The 15,044-nt window shown below is 47.4% G+C and overlaps 1 pseudogene; it reads left to right on the forward strand.

Annotated features, from left to right (window-relative positions):
- The window catches only part of LOC133343093 (ligand of Numb protein X 2-like), a 96,949-nt pseudogene that overhangs the window by 11,947 nt on the left and 69,958 nt on the right, over positions 1–15,044 (forward strand).

A 15,044-nucleotide genomic window follows, 5' to 3' on the forward strand; every position in this document is an offset into this window, starting at 1 on the left:
GGTCACCTGGCCACGTGGGTTACTTGTCACCTGAAATGTTTGAATGGCGACGGTAACCACAAGAAGACCGCTACATGGCACACATAGATCGGTGTTAGTTCACCTCGAGAGTTTAAGTCTGGGTAGTCGTGGCTGCCTAGCGGATGACAACAAGAGCTGGAATTTTTGGTGAAGTCTGCGGAATTCATTTAGTCACTCAATGCAGACTAAGGTTACGCAGGGACACGGTGTTAAATTCGGCAAACATGAAATCCGCAGAGTGAGACTTGACTAGAATTCCACAGCTGTGATCCACAGCAGCTCAGACTTACAAAATTAAATGTATACTGCTGGAGGTAGAAGATGCGTAACAAAGAATATACAAACGATAATACAGTTTTTTTGGGGTTAGATCGCGTAAATATACAAGTGTGTCGTCAAACCTGCCACCACCCAACACAGCCAATTAGTAAGGGTTGTCATGTAAACACAACATGCCAATTCATCACTGGTACAGCACACCGGTGTGTGTTAGAGAGCCAAGCCACAACATTTACAATCTCAGTACGACGTTTCGTACCTTATTTTAACGAACGAAACAGGCGGACTTCTCCACAAATCTGGCTGTCGCCTAATGAAGCTAGTTGTAATTACTGGCGAAACATCGTACTCAGATTGTAAATGTTGTGGCTTGGCTTTCCAACACACCGGTTAGTGCTGTACTAGTACACTACACTATACACTACACTATACACTACACTATACACTACTATACACTACACTCTACACTACTATACACTACACTATACACTACACTATACACTACTATACACTACACTATACACTACTATACACTACACTATACACTACTATACACGACTATACACTACACTACACACTACACTACACACTACACTATACACTACACTATACACTACACTATACACTACACTAAACTACTATACACTACACTATACACTACACTATACACGACTATAAACTACTATACACTACACACTACACTATACACTACACTATACACTACACTATACACTAGTGCTGTACTAGTGACGAATTGGCCACGTTCTGTTTACGTGACAACCCTTACTAGTTTGTGTCGGGTGGTGGCGGGTTTAACGGCACATTTATATATTGACGCGATCTCACCCAAAAGAACCTGTATTATGGATGATATTGGTTGTGAAAGGCTACGTGTTAAATATACAAACGGTTGACATGTTTGTATTGATCAGTTGTGTGAGTATTAAAATGTATTAGTCAGATTCCATAACGTCAAGAATGTGTCGCTGCTCAAACAGTCAATGATGCAGCTTCTAAGCCATTGGTTGAAATTCTAGCGGGTGGCCCAAAAGTCAGGACACACAGGGTTATTTCATTTAAATTGTTTATCCTTAAAGGTTTTTAAAAAAATCTATTTTTATTAATAACAATTTTTCTTATTCTTTCTGTGGGGTCATCTCAAATCCATCATTTACAAAACTCGACCAAGAACCCCGAATGAATTGAGACAGTTAAACATAATTGACAAATATTCAAACATTGCACTTGGACGCTGTAACAAAAAAAGACCTAAATTAGAGAATTTACGCATTCGTGCATTAATGTTCATGGAAGTCAGTGTGAACATGTGTTAAGGTAAATGAAATAACCCTTTGTGATATGTTAAGATAAGATGTCCCTCTGTGTCTCGATCTTTGGGCCCCACCCCTGTATGTTTCCATGGCAGGGACCAGGTTATCACTCCGCCAATACTCGTTCTTATAACAAGTAAACCCGTAAAAACAAAGTTTTTCACTATAAATCCTTTATATGCGTGGTATCGGGGCGGCTCGAGTCCTCTCGTCCTCTGGCTTGAGATGGCTGCCACCTATGGGTCAGATGATTGTCTGGCAGCATTAAACAATTGGTAATTAAATATTATTTTTCCCCTAAAAAGTGTAAAATTTTGGAAAAAATTTTCACGAAAATTAATTGTCACGCACAACGAGTCTGTGTGCAAAATGTCAACTCGATTGGATCACGGGAAGTGGGTTAAAAAACGACCGAAAGATTTGCACGGTCCTAAGCAAGCAAGCGAACTTAATATAAAGGATTTAAAAAATTGGTTTTCATTAACAATTAATAAGTTTGTGTCCCATTAGTAATCAGTCTTTGGGCAGTGTTCTTCCCTAACTCGCCTTTTGCCCGTCCAAGGACGGGTGTATCACAGTAAATCTGAAACTTGCAAACGAAAATCAGACCGCGACGTGATATATTCATTGCATCCATTCGTGTGCAATGTGTAAGGCCGCGGTGACACAGACCTATTTCATCTAAAGGGTTATAATTCCATGTTCATCAAGACGTCCTTTTTACTTCGATGTCTCAACAGCGTTACGGAGATCACGTGACGTGAGGGTTCTGCCTTTGTAGTGAGGGTTGTGAGTTGACGCCGAGGAGGGGGGAGGAGGCGCCTCGCCCCATGTGGAGTGACGTCACCCGCTAATTATTATGAAGGGGGGGGGGGTGTACATTTGGAGGACGTAACCTGTTCATGATTATTAATGAGGGGGGGAGGGTGCTTCATGTGGAGTGACGTCACCTGCTCATGATTATTAATGAGGGGGGCCGATCGACGTGGAGTGACGTCACGAGCGTTAAGGACAGACATCCCTGGGTGATTATAGTCGGTATAGTTTTCAGAGGGTGGCCACTTCCGCCTATAAGACATCATCTGTGATCTGTGTGAGGGCCGCCACACATTTGAAACCATTGGGGTTTGACAGCACCACGATGATGAGGGAGAGGGTGTTTTCACATTTGTGTTTTGTCGAGGGGCCACAAGTCACGAGCCAGTGGCCCGCGTGCCTTGGAATGAAGGCCACCGATCCAGAGCCATGCACTGTGCATTGCACAGCAGTGTCTGCTTCGTAGATGTCGTGCTTATCACGTATACAGGTAGTCCTCGTCTTACGATGGAGATGCGTTACGATGACCCCATCGTAAGTCAAAAATATCGTAAGTCGAAGATGGCCCAGCCTACCCAGGAGTCTTAAAGAATGGTGATAATTTAGCAAAACAGCAATTTACAGTAGCATACTTTATAAACTATATACCGTATGTATTTATTAATTACAATACTGTATTGCACAGTAAAATATGAAGTAAAAAGGTAAATTCTTAGTCTACCTATATGAACTGCAATTTCACAGAAAGGCGGGAGATGCGTACATCCCGGCAGCGTCCCAACGTGCAGCATCGTATGCTGCTGCGTTTGCCTGCCGCGCGAAATGTAAAATATCTTACAATTTTGTCGTATCGCTATCGCCATCGTAAGATCGAAATATCGTAAGTGGGACCCCATCGTAACTCGGGGACTATCTGTACTTCCAAAATTCTGTAAACTTTGAATGTTGGAACAACGTTGGTCCGACGGTTCCATCCACAGGCCAACGTTGGACCGACATTTCAAGTTCAAGTTCATGTATTAGGTACAGAGCCCTGTGAGCCATTCGGCTCTTGAATCGGCTGCAACCGCAACAAACAAAAAACTAAAACATGAACAAAAAAACATCTTAAAGTGAATATGTGAGTGACTGAGTGCAAATAGAAAATCCAAGTAAAGACAGCAAAATATTGCAGAAAAAACACCGTACACCAACGCTGTGTGCAAAAATCCCAGTGGGATGCAAGTCAAACAACAACAACCATAAGACAACTTAGATTAAGGCCATCAGTCTAACTCTGTACTACAACAAACAAACATGGCTAAACCAATACACTTTTCGAAATCACCAAAATAAAGCCATGAAAGCAATGAAAAAGCAATCATAGGAACTGTGACGGAATTTTCACAATAAATGCAAGATTAATGGCAAGGTAATGATTGTATTTGCCCCAGTTATAAACTGTATGAAGAGAGCTGTGCAATCTATCCGTTCAAACATGATATTTGTTTGGGCAGAATTAGGAGTTCTTCATAGTAGTTCGGAATCAGGATCTGTATTGATCCTGGAGGAATCTGATGAGTTATAAAGCTCGTTTACACACATGTCCAGTAGCAGCTGGGGGGGGGGGGGGCGGTTAGCAAGTTACGTCAACACCAGCAAAACAAAACGAAAGACGAAAAATATAAATACATTTTGGAAGTACAAATTGCATAAGTGCATAATTCCCTGCTGATTTTTCAACACCAAATGCAAACTTGGGGCAAGGCAGCAAAACAACAACAACAGTCCCAGACCACATCAAGTCAACGCACGTTCAAATTGAACCATCGATACGTGGGTCAGGTTCAAAAGTTACAAATCGCACTTGCAAATGTGGCTGCCTGTATCTGCCACTAATCATATTTCTTTTTTGAAGGAATATTTACGATGTTAAGGGAGGAAACAGGGCTGTCCCAAAACGTTGGTGCTTCAACGGCAAAGGCTTTGTCACATTCAAATTAGGTATTCTGGAGATAGTTTAAAAAGAAGTCAGTTGTGTAAGTTTACACTGTACGTGTTTTGTAAGCTAGACATAAGCTCTTTCTGTATTGTGTAATATTCTGTTTATAAAGAATACATTTTAGATGAAGCCCCCAGTCTCTCACTGTGCAGAGGGAGGTCGCTCATTCTCCTCTGCTGCCTCGTTGTCTACTAACTAAAAACTAGAAATATAAAACATTTATTTTACCAGGTCAGGCGGACTGAGCTATCGAGCTCTTTCTCAGAAGCGTCCTGCCCACAAATGATAGCCCAATGAAGTGGCTTATTGTGTGGAAATGTATAGCAACAGCCATACAACTCTTAAACGCGTGACGTTGATTCTATATTTGGAGGGAACAACCGGAGGACCCGGAGAAAAATCCACGCGACCACGGGGGAGAGCCACGCAAACTCCAAATACACAGCAGGTGTCAGGGTCGGGATCAAACCCACGAACCTCCTGTATACCAGGCGAGGTAGTTAACATCTCCAAGCCACCGTGATGATGATGAGAGAGACACGGAAACTCCAAATACACAGCAGTGGGCGTCAGGGTCGGGCTCGAACCCACTAACCTCCTGCGTACCAGGCGAGGTAGTTAACATCTCCTAGCCACCGTGATGATGATGAGAGAGAGACACAGAAACTCCAAATACACAGCAGGCGTCAGGATCGGGATCGAACCCACGAGCCTCCTGTACACCAGGCGAGGTAGTTAACATCTCCTAGCCACCGTGATGATGATGATGATGAGAGAGAGACACGCAAACTCCAAATACATAGCAGCAGGCGTCAGGGTCGGGATCAAACCCACGAACCTCCTGTACACCAGGCGAGGTAGTCAACATCTCCTAGCCACCGTGATGATGATGATGAGAGACACGGAAACTCCAAATACACAGCAGCAGGCGTCAGGGTCGGGATCAAAACCACGACCTCCTGCGTACCAGGCGAGGTAGTTAACATCTCCTAGCCACCGTGATGATGATGAGAGAGAGACACAGAAACTCCAAATACACAGCAGGCGTCAGGGTAGGGATCAAACCCACGACCTCCTGTGTACCAGGCGAGGTAGTTAACATTGGGAGAGACATGCAAACACTAAATATGCAGGCGTCAGGTTTGGGATTGAATCTACGACCTGTGTATACTCGGCGAGGTAGTTAACATCTCGCCACCGCGGCGCCATGAACTTTGAACTCCCTTCGCTCGCCATCTTGTGCTGTCGATTCCTTGCCCGTGTTCATGTCCAAGCTCATTCTTTCCTCTGCCTGTGACTGCCTCTCTCTATATATATGAAATAAATATGCCCACTATTTCACTAGAATATATAGACCGACGTGGAATTGTAAATCGGATTAAGGTATATTTTATTGAGGGATAGGGTGGGGATTGTCTGTGCAAGGTTTGTTGCAATCTTGTTTTTAATTGCCTCTTTTAAGTTATTGAGGAACGAGGCTCGTGGACTAACTCCCATTGCAATGATGGGTATGAGAACAAAAATGACCCATACTTGCTGTGCAGTTAAACTTCCACAAGGGATGATTTAAACAAAATACTGGTTTCCCTCGCTGTGTGCGGTAGTAGTAGATGCTTTCCAACAAATGGGCGCACACAGCGAAAGCGCACGAGACAGTTGGCTGCTGAGTAGTACACATAGTACACACACACAGTACACACACAGTACACACACACAATATACACACACAGTACACACACATGGTACACACACATGGTACACACACAGTACACACATACAGTACACACACAGTACACACACTACACACACAGTACACACACACAGTACACACACCACACACACAGTACACACCACACACACACTACACACACACATTACACACACTACACACACACACAGTACACACACATAGTACACACACACAGTACACACACAGTACACACACAAAGTACACACACACTACACACACACACTACACACACACACAGTACACACACACACACAGTACACACACAGTACACATACAGTACAACACACAGTACACACACACAATATACACATACCACACACACACAGTACACACACACAATATACACATACCACACACACACAGTACACACACACAGTACACACACACAATATACACATACCACACACACACAGTACACATACAGTACCCACACACAGTACACACACACAATATACACATACCACACACACACAGTACACACACACAGTACACACACACAGTACACACACACAATATACACATACCACACACACACAGTACACACACACAGTACACACACACAATATACACATACCACACACACACAGTACACACACACAGTACACACACACACGGTACTCACACGCGGTACACACACAGTACACACACACAGTACACACACACAATATACACATACCACACATACACAGTACACACACACAGTATACACCCACAGTACACACACAGTACACACACACAGTACACACACACAATATACACATAGTACACACACACAATATACACATAGTACACACACACAGTACACACACACACACAGTACACACACTACACACACACACATTACACACACTACACACACACACACAGTACACACACATAGTACACACAGTACACACACAGTACACACACAAAGTACACACACTACACACACACTACACACACACACACTACACACACACACAGTACACACACACACAGTACACACACAGTACACATACAGTACACACACACAGTACACACACACAATATACACATACCACACACACACAGTACACACACACATTACACACACTACACACACACACACAGTACACACACATAGTACACACAGTACACACACAGTACACACACAAAGTACACACTACACACACACTACACACACACACACTACACACACACACAGTACACACACACACAGTACACACACAGTACACATACAGTACACACACACAGTACACACACACAATATACACATACCACACACACACAGTACACACACACAGTACACACACACAATATACACATACCACACACACAGTACACATACAGTACCCACACACAGTACACACACACAATATACACATACCACACACACACAGTACACACACACAGTACACACACACAGTACACACACACAATATACACATACCACACACACACAGTACACATACAGTACCCACACACAGTACACACACACAATATACACATACCACACACACACAGTACACACACACAGTACACACACACAATATACACATACCACACACACACAGTAAACACACACACGGTACTCACACGCGGTACACACACAGTACACACACACAGTACACACACACAATATACACATACCACACATACACAGTACACACACACAGTACACACCCACAGTACACACACAGTACACACACACAGTACACACACACAATATACACATAGTACACACACACAGTACACACACACACACAGTACACACACTACACACACACACATTACACACACTACACACACAGTACACACACATAGTACACACACACAGTACACACACACAGTACACACACAGTACACACACAAAGTACACACACTACACACACACTACACACACACTACACACACACACAGTACACACCACACACAGTACACACACACACACTACACACACTACACACACACACAGTACACACACACACAGTACACACACAGTACACATACAGTACACACACATAGTACACACACACAGTACACACACAGTACACACACATAGTACACACACAGTACAAACACAGTACACACACACAGTACACACACAAAGTACACACACTACACACACACACACACAGTACACACACACACTACACACACACAGTACACACACAAAGTACACACACTACACACACACAGTACACACACAAAGTACACACACAAAGTACACACACACAATATACACACACCACACACACACAGTACACACACACACTACACACACACAGTACACACACAATGGTACCACATCCAACCGCATAGGCGCATACGAGTGAATTCAACCTGCATTTAGCAGATTTTGGGTATAAATTGGTTAGCAGCATATCGCGAAAGCTCAACGAACCCAATACACAGAGCAAAGGAAACCGGCATATCTTGTACCCACTCGACATCCGTTGGCGCTGTCCACTAACACGTTATCAAGATGGCATTTCCAGCTATTGGCACGGTGCGGTGCGTGCGGTTACATAACGTGGCTTCGTTGCAATGCGCGCAAAGCGATCCGTGTGTTCCTGCATAACACCCAGCGTCGGAACCAAGGGGAGGATTAAGCTTTCGCCTCTGGGACCCGCAAATCATTGTTATGCAACGCATATTTATTCGTTTTAAGAAGCTCCTGAGAGTAAGACGGCACTCCGAACTCGTGCCCAATGTCAATAAAGTCATAGCAATCCGGACACACACACACAAACCACGTCAAACCTAGTGACGGTGACGTCGCCATAGCGCTGTGCCAAGCTAGGTGCACTTTTAGGCCACGTGAAGTAAGGAGGGCTTGCCCCGGCAGGAGGTCAAGGAACAGACCCAGGTGTTAGGGGTTGACTCTCACTTGAGATGAACCCAAACTTCACCCAGAGGGCCTGGTCCTGCGATGGGCGCTGAGAGTTAACGAATTAGCAAGCAATTTAGTCGCTAAGCTATTGCCAATTATATAATAGATTCCATAATAGCACTAGTCTCTGGTGCCTGTGGCCGACGTTTCTTACCTGTGTCTTGCCCACCTGTGACAGCACTTGCCTTTTCACGCGCGTCCATGCGTGCATCAACGCATGCGTGCACGCGCGTCTGTGCGTGCGGGGAGCGGTGGTGCAGTCTGCTTTGTGGATTGCGTTTGATTCCCCTGTATGAAGAACGTCAGTGGCAAGTGAACCTCTTCTGGGCCACTCCTAGATCAACTCGGCCTTAAATGAGCATCTAGATGCGGAGTGTAAACGTCAGTGCTGCTGATTGCTATGCATATTTACATCGCGTAATTTGCAGGATGTAACATTTTTTTTGGATGCATGTCACTGGCACACGACGGCGAATGACATCGCGGGACGTTGAACTCGCACCGTGAAGCGAACGGCGCGTTTGCTCTGGGCTGGTAGACCCGCGGTAATAACCGGGGCGGCCGCTTGGGTCGAACCGCGAAGCTATGCATCAAAAAGCGGCAAAACGCCGTTACCGCGGGGCCATTCCACCACTGCCCCGATCGACGAACGCACCACTTTCAATTGAATTCTTGAATCTGTCCAGGTCACCTGATGAATGGCAAAAAAAAACACCGCAAAAAAGCGGTAGTTTCTTTTTTATTTAAGTCAGGGCGACCACCTCTGAGCCAGACTTGACTTGCACAAAAATGCCGTCGATCCGGTAGCAGCTACGTAATGACGAACGCGGCGCGCGCACACAAATATACAAATACAGTGGAACTGTGTGTCGGGGGTGACTGGTTGGCATGGGGTTCACAATGGCCGTGTCATAATGACGACGATGATGATGATGACCAAACTTGGTGCCTGCTGATGACGACCATGATGATGTTGGTCATCATTGCAGAGAAGCGCCGATCCAATAGAAGTTTCGTTTTAAGATGATGACGATGATCACGACTACAAACTTGCATGTGTTTTGATGCTTTTTAAAGTTACTTGTACCTACAATACTGAATGATAATAATTTGGGATGATGATGATGAGGCTGTGGACTACTTACTAAATGGTGACGATTGATGACAATTGTACTGACATTACAGTACTCGATCATCACAATGATGATGTTGATGATTGGCACAGATGCATGAAGATACAGGTCCCCTGTATAACCTTCGCAGGCTGTTCAAGCAACTACTGCTGGCACCACGCCCGGCCACCTTTTTCGGCTCCTTCTGTCTGAGTCAACCTAGGGGGGGGGGAAGGGTCAGGACGCATTCACAAAATGACCACCGATAATCGTGTTCGCCATGGCCAGGAATCGAACTGACCACTACACCACCCACTCGCTGCCTTCGTCCTATGCAGACAAACAAAGACAAAGGTCACCCGTGTAGCCTTAATAGACTGTTGGAGGAAAGTGCTATTAGCATGGTGTGCGAGGGGGTGGGGCGGCCAGCACCGCGCCTGGCTACCTTTATCTCGCTAGTGGCGATGTTCACGCACACTGCACCTGGTACTCATTTGAGGCTCAATCGACCTAGGCGAGGCCCAGGGTAGGTACAGATAAAGCGTCACTGGCGTTGACCGTGAGCAGGAATCGAACCCGGGTCGCCGGGTTCGTAGCGCGGCGTGCGAACCGTTGCACTACCGCAGACGTACGCACAAAAAATTAACCCGTAGAAACAAAGTTTTTCACTGTAAATCCTTTATGTGCGTGGTGGCATCGGTTTTATTTTATTATTCATTTCTGTTTTTCTTGAGTAAGAGTTTCATTTTTATCACATTGCTATTTTAAATTAAATATGAATTTTTTTTTTCCTACAAAGTGGAAAATTTTGGAAAAAATTTTTCACGAAAATAAATTGTCACGCACAACGAGGTCTGTGTGCAAAATGTCAGCTCGATTGGATCAAGGGAAGTGGGTTAAAAAACGACCGAAAGATTTGCACGGTCGTAAGCGCGCAAGCAAGCAAGCAAGTGAACTTAATATAAAGGATTTAAAAAGACAACGATCCCCCGTATAGCCTTCGCGGACTGTTAGGGCCAAGTGCTGTTAGCGAGCAGCACCACAGCAGGCCGGCACGGCACACGCGGGGGTGGGTGGCCAGCACCACGCCCTCACACAAACCTCTCCTCGTCCTCCCCCCCCCCCTTGTTTCCGTCTCGCTCGCTCGCTCGCGCAGCATGGGTGAGCAGCCCCCCATAGAGATGAGCTGCCTGGCCAAGAAGTTGGAGGCTCTGCAGTCCGACTCGGAGTCCGCCTGCCGCGTGGAGGACGAGGAGGAGGAGGGGGGGGGCGACGCCGCCGCCCGCTTCTGGGAGGCGCCCGACTTCTGCATGGCGTGCGCCCAGCGGCACGGCCCGTCCGAGGGCCACGCGTACGACTACCGGCAGGAGGTTGACGAGGACCTGACGTGCCGCGTGTGCCTGGAGCCGCTGCTGGGCCCGCTGGACACGCCGTGCGGACACACCTACTGCCGCGAGTGCCTGCGCGGGATCGCGGCTCGCGCCCGGACGACCCGTGCCCACGGTGGGTCTTTGTCCGGCGAGCAGCGAGCACGGGCGGTGAAATAACCAAAACTTTAAAAAATTGTTAAACCAGGTAAGGCCCCACTGAGCCATGTAGCGCTTTTTCAGAAGCGACTTGGCCACCGCAAATGATAGCTCAACGAAGTGGCTTATCGCGTGGAGATGTATAGCAAGAAAATACTCTAAGACGCGTGTTTCTAAATGTGGAAGTAAAACCTGGAGGAACCGGAGAAAAGTCCACACGGCCACGGGGAGAACTTGTAAATTCCAAATACGCAGCAGGCATCGGGGTCGGGATCGAACCCACGACCTCCTGCATACCAGGCGAGGTAGTCAACAGGCGCAAGGTAGGAGCGGGGAGCCGACAGCACGGAAGGCTGGTGGAACACAGGTTCAAAGTTCAAAGTTCATTTATTAGGTATAGCCCTGTGAGCCATTCGGCTCTTGAATCGGGTGCAACCGCAACAAACAAAAAACAAAAACATGAACAAGAAAACATCTTAAAGTGACTATGTGCAAACAGAAAATCCAAGAAAAGACAGCAAAATATTGCAGAAAAAATCACCGTACACCAACCCTGTGTGCAAATATCCCAGTGGGATGCAAGTCAAACAACAACAACCACAAGACAACTTAGATTAAGGCCATCAGTCTAACTCTGTACTACAACAAACATAGATTAAGGCCATCAGTCTAACTCTGTACTACAACAAACATAGATTAAGGCCATCAGTCTAACTCTGTACTACAACAAACAAACAGGGAAGTTCATTCATTAGCCTGGCTGCAGCTGTCGGCATGGCCCTCGAGGTTGCTGCGTTCATGTGACTCTGCGCGCTTTAGTGGCTTGGCCTGTTTTTTTCGTCGTCGTCGTTGTCAATGATTTGCCAGATTTTGCCACCGGAGTCGCTCGTTAACCCGACATTTTCTAGCGTCAGTCGTTGCTCCCAAGTTCTCTGGCCCCGCGTGACCTCCCTCCCTCCCTCCCGCTGGCAGGCGCAGTAAGTCACCTTCGCTAAATCTCACTGCAACGCTCAGACACTCCGCGTGAGTACATGCGAGTTTTTATTTTGGCATTTTAAGTACGTAAAACTAAGCTGAAACACAAATTGAGCAATCGTTTGAAGGACGTGATTAACCAGGTAAAGTCTTAACTTGCTATGATGTTTCCATCCCTTCTACCGATGTTAACTGACTCTCTGAGTTTCATTACTAGGATGGATGTCTTTGTATTGACAGGCTGGGTGTCCACTGCCCCAGCCTCTGTGCTTGGACCATCTCTAGCTCCACCCACCTACCTTGATGCACCCATCTCAGGCCTATTTCAGACCTTGTCACACGCGCACGTACACACATACACACACAACAACAACCGCCATTCGCCACTAAGTGGCGGTGACGTCACCACGATGCTTGTGCCAGGCCAAGTGCACCTTGAGGCCACGTGAAGTGTCGAAAGCCCGCTGGCAGGAGGTCACGGGGCAGACCCAGGTGCCACTGCGTCGACTGACCGAGATGACCGAGATGACTGGCTGATGCACCACCTGTGCCCCCTACTGTGCCAACTTGCTGTGCTTTAGCCACCCGGCGCTCCGCTCGTTGTTGTGAGCGTCGCTCCTCCGCCCTCCGTTGTTGTTGGAGGGCGACTGCCTCCAACTGCCCAGTAGCGTCCTTCACGAGCCTCCTCCACTGAGGCCGATCTTGACACCGCTGGTACCAGTCATCGGCAAGTCCACTCAGCTCCACGTCCTCCTGTACCACATCACTCCATCTCTTCTCCAGCCCGTGCCGCGCCCGTCTAGCCCCCTCGATCCGGCCGAACAAAAGCTGTTTAGGCATGCGGTGGCTGGGCATGCGGGCTACATGACCCAGCCAACGCAGCCTTGCCTGCCGGAGGAGCTCACTGATGGGACTTTGCCCAGATCTTTCAAGGATTTGTGAGCTCCTCACACAATCCAGCCTGGTTAAACCCAGGATGGATCGTAGGCAGGCCAGCCTAAATGTTTCCAACCGGCGAAGATGCTCCACCAGGGGGGTCCACGTCTCGCAAGCGTAGAGAAGGGAGGGAATGACCGTGGCCGAGAAGACCTGAAGCTTCGTGCGGAGCGACAGACCAGGTAGCTTCCACACAGCGTTACGCAACCGATGAAAAGATATTGCCGCTCGACTGATTCGGAGTGAGACCTCTGCTGATAGACTGGAGCCGGTCATAAGCATACTGCCCAGGTATGGGAAACTCTCCACTCTCTCCACAACTGCCCCATCACCAATTGGGAGTTGTGGGGGTGGAGTGTCCGATGGTACAAAATACCCAGGCAGGTGCTTGGTTTTGGTGGGGCTGATGGTAAGGCCCCACCTCTTAGTGGCACGCTCCAGTCTCAGCAGCAGCGCCTCCAACTCCTCTTCTGAATGAGCAGCTATTACCAAATCATCGGCATACATAACGTGGTTGACCAATAGGGAGCCATCCCTTGATCGCACCCGGGCGTCGATCAGCCTCCCATTATATCTGTACCAAACGGAAATTCCCCCGGTACAGCTATTGAAGGCTTCACGAACTACGCGGTCAAAATAGATGTTAAATAATGTGGGAGCCAGAGGACATCCCTGTCGCACCCCAAGGTGTACAGGGAAAGGCTCCGACTCCCGGCCACGTAGTTTTACCCGGGCCCGCTCACCATCATGAAGGTCCTTAATGATCGTGAGCAGAGGGTCAGGGACTCCGAAAGCACGAAGAACAACCCAGAGTCCAGTCCTACTGATGGTATCATAGGCCTTGACCAGGTCAATAAAGCAGAGATGTAGGTCTTTTTGGAATTCCCTACACCTCTGCTGTAGCAGACGGACAGAAAATATGGCATCTGTGCAGGACCGCCCTTTCCTGAAACCGCATTGGGGCTCCGCAAGCCCCTCCTCAGCGTGCCTAGCAAGGCGATGTTGAATAATCCTTGCCAGGACCTTACCCGGCACACTGAGGAGTGAGATGCCCCTGTAGTTGTTACAGTCTGTGCGGTCCCCCTTCTTAAAGAGGGGGACCACCAGGGCATCCTTCCAGTCCTGCGGAACCCGTCCAGTGGTCCAGACTGTTGTTATGATGTCATATAGGGCAGTCTGTGCACAAACGCCACACTCCCTCAGCATTTCGCTTGGGAGATCATCTCTGCCCGGTGCCTTCCCTGGTCTCAGACTCCGGATCGCCCTCAGTACTTCCTCAACAGCTGGAACCTCAGCCAGCCACTCACAGGGGGTGACCTCTTCCAATATTTGAGGCACCGCAGCCTCAGCAGGGTTATCCCCACTTTGTGCCATGATGTTTTCCTGGCTGAGAGAATTTCCCTCCCCCAGGACCTCACAGAAATGCTCAGAAAATCTGCAAACCT

This window comes from Lethenteron reissneri, chromosome 16 (assembly GCF_015708825.2).
Source record: "Lethenteron reissneri isolate LAM-NWPU_2019-01 chromosome 16, ASM1570882v1, whole genome shotgun sequence".
Taxonomy (NCBI): Eukaryota; Metazoa; Chordata; class Hyperoartia; order Petromyzontiformes; family Petromyzontidae; genus Lethenteron; species Lethenteron reissneri.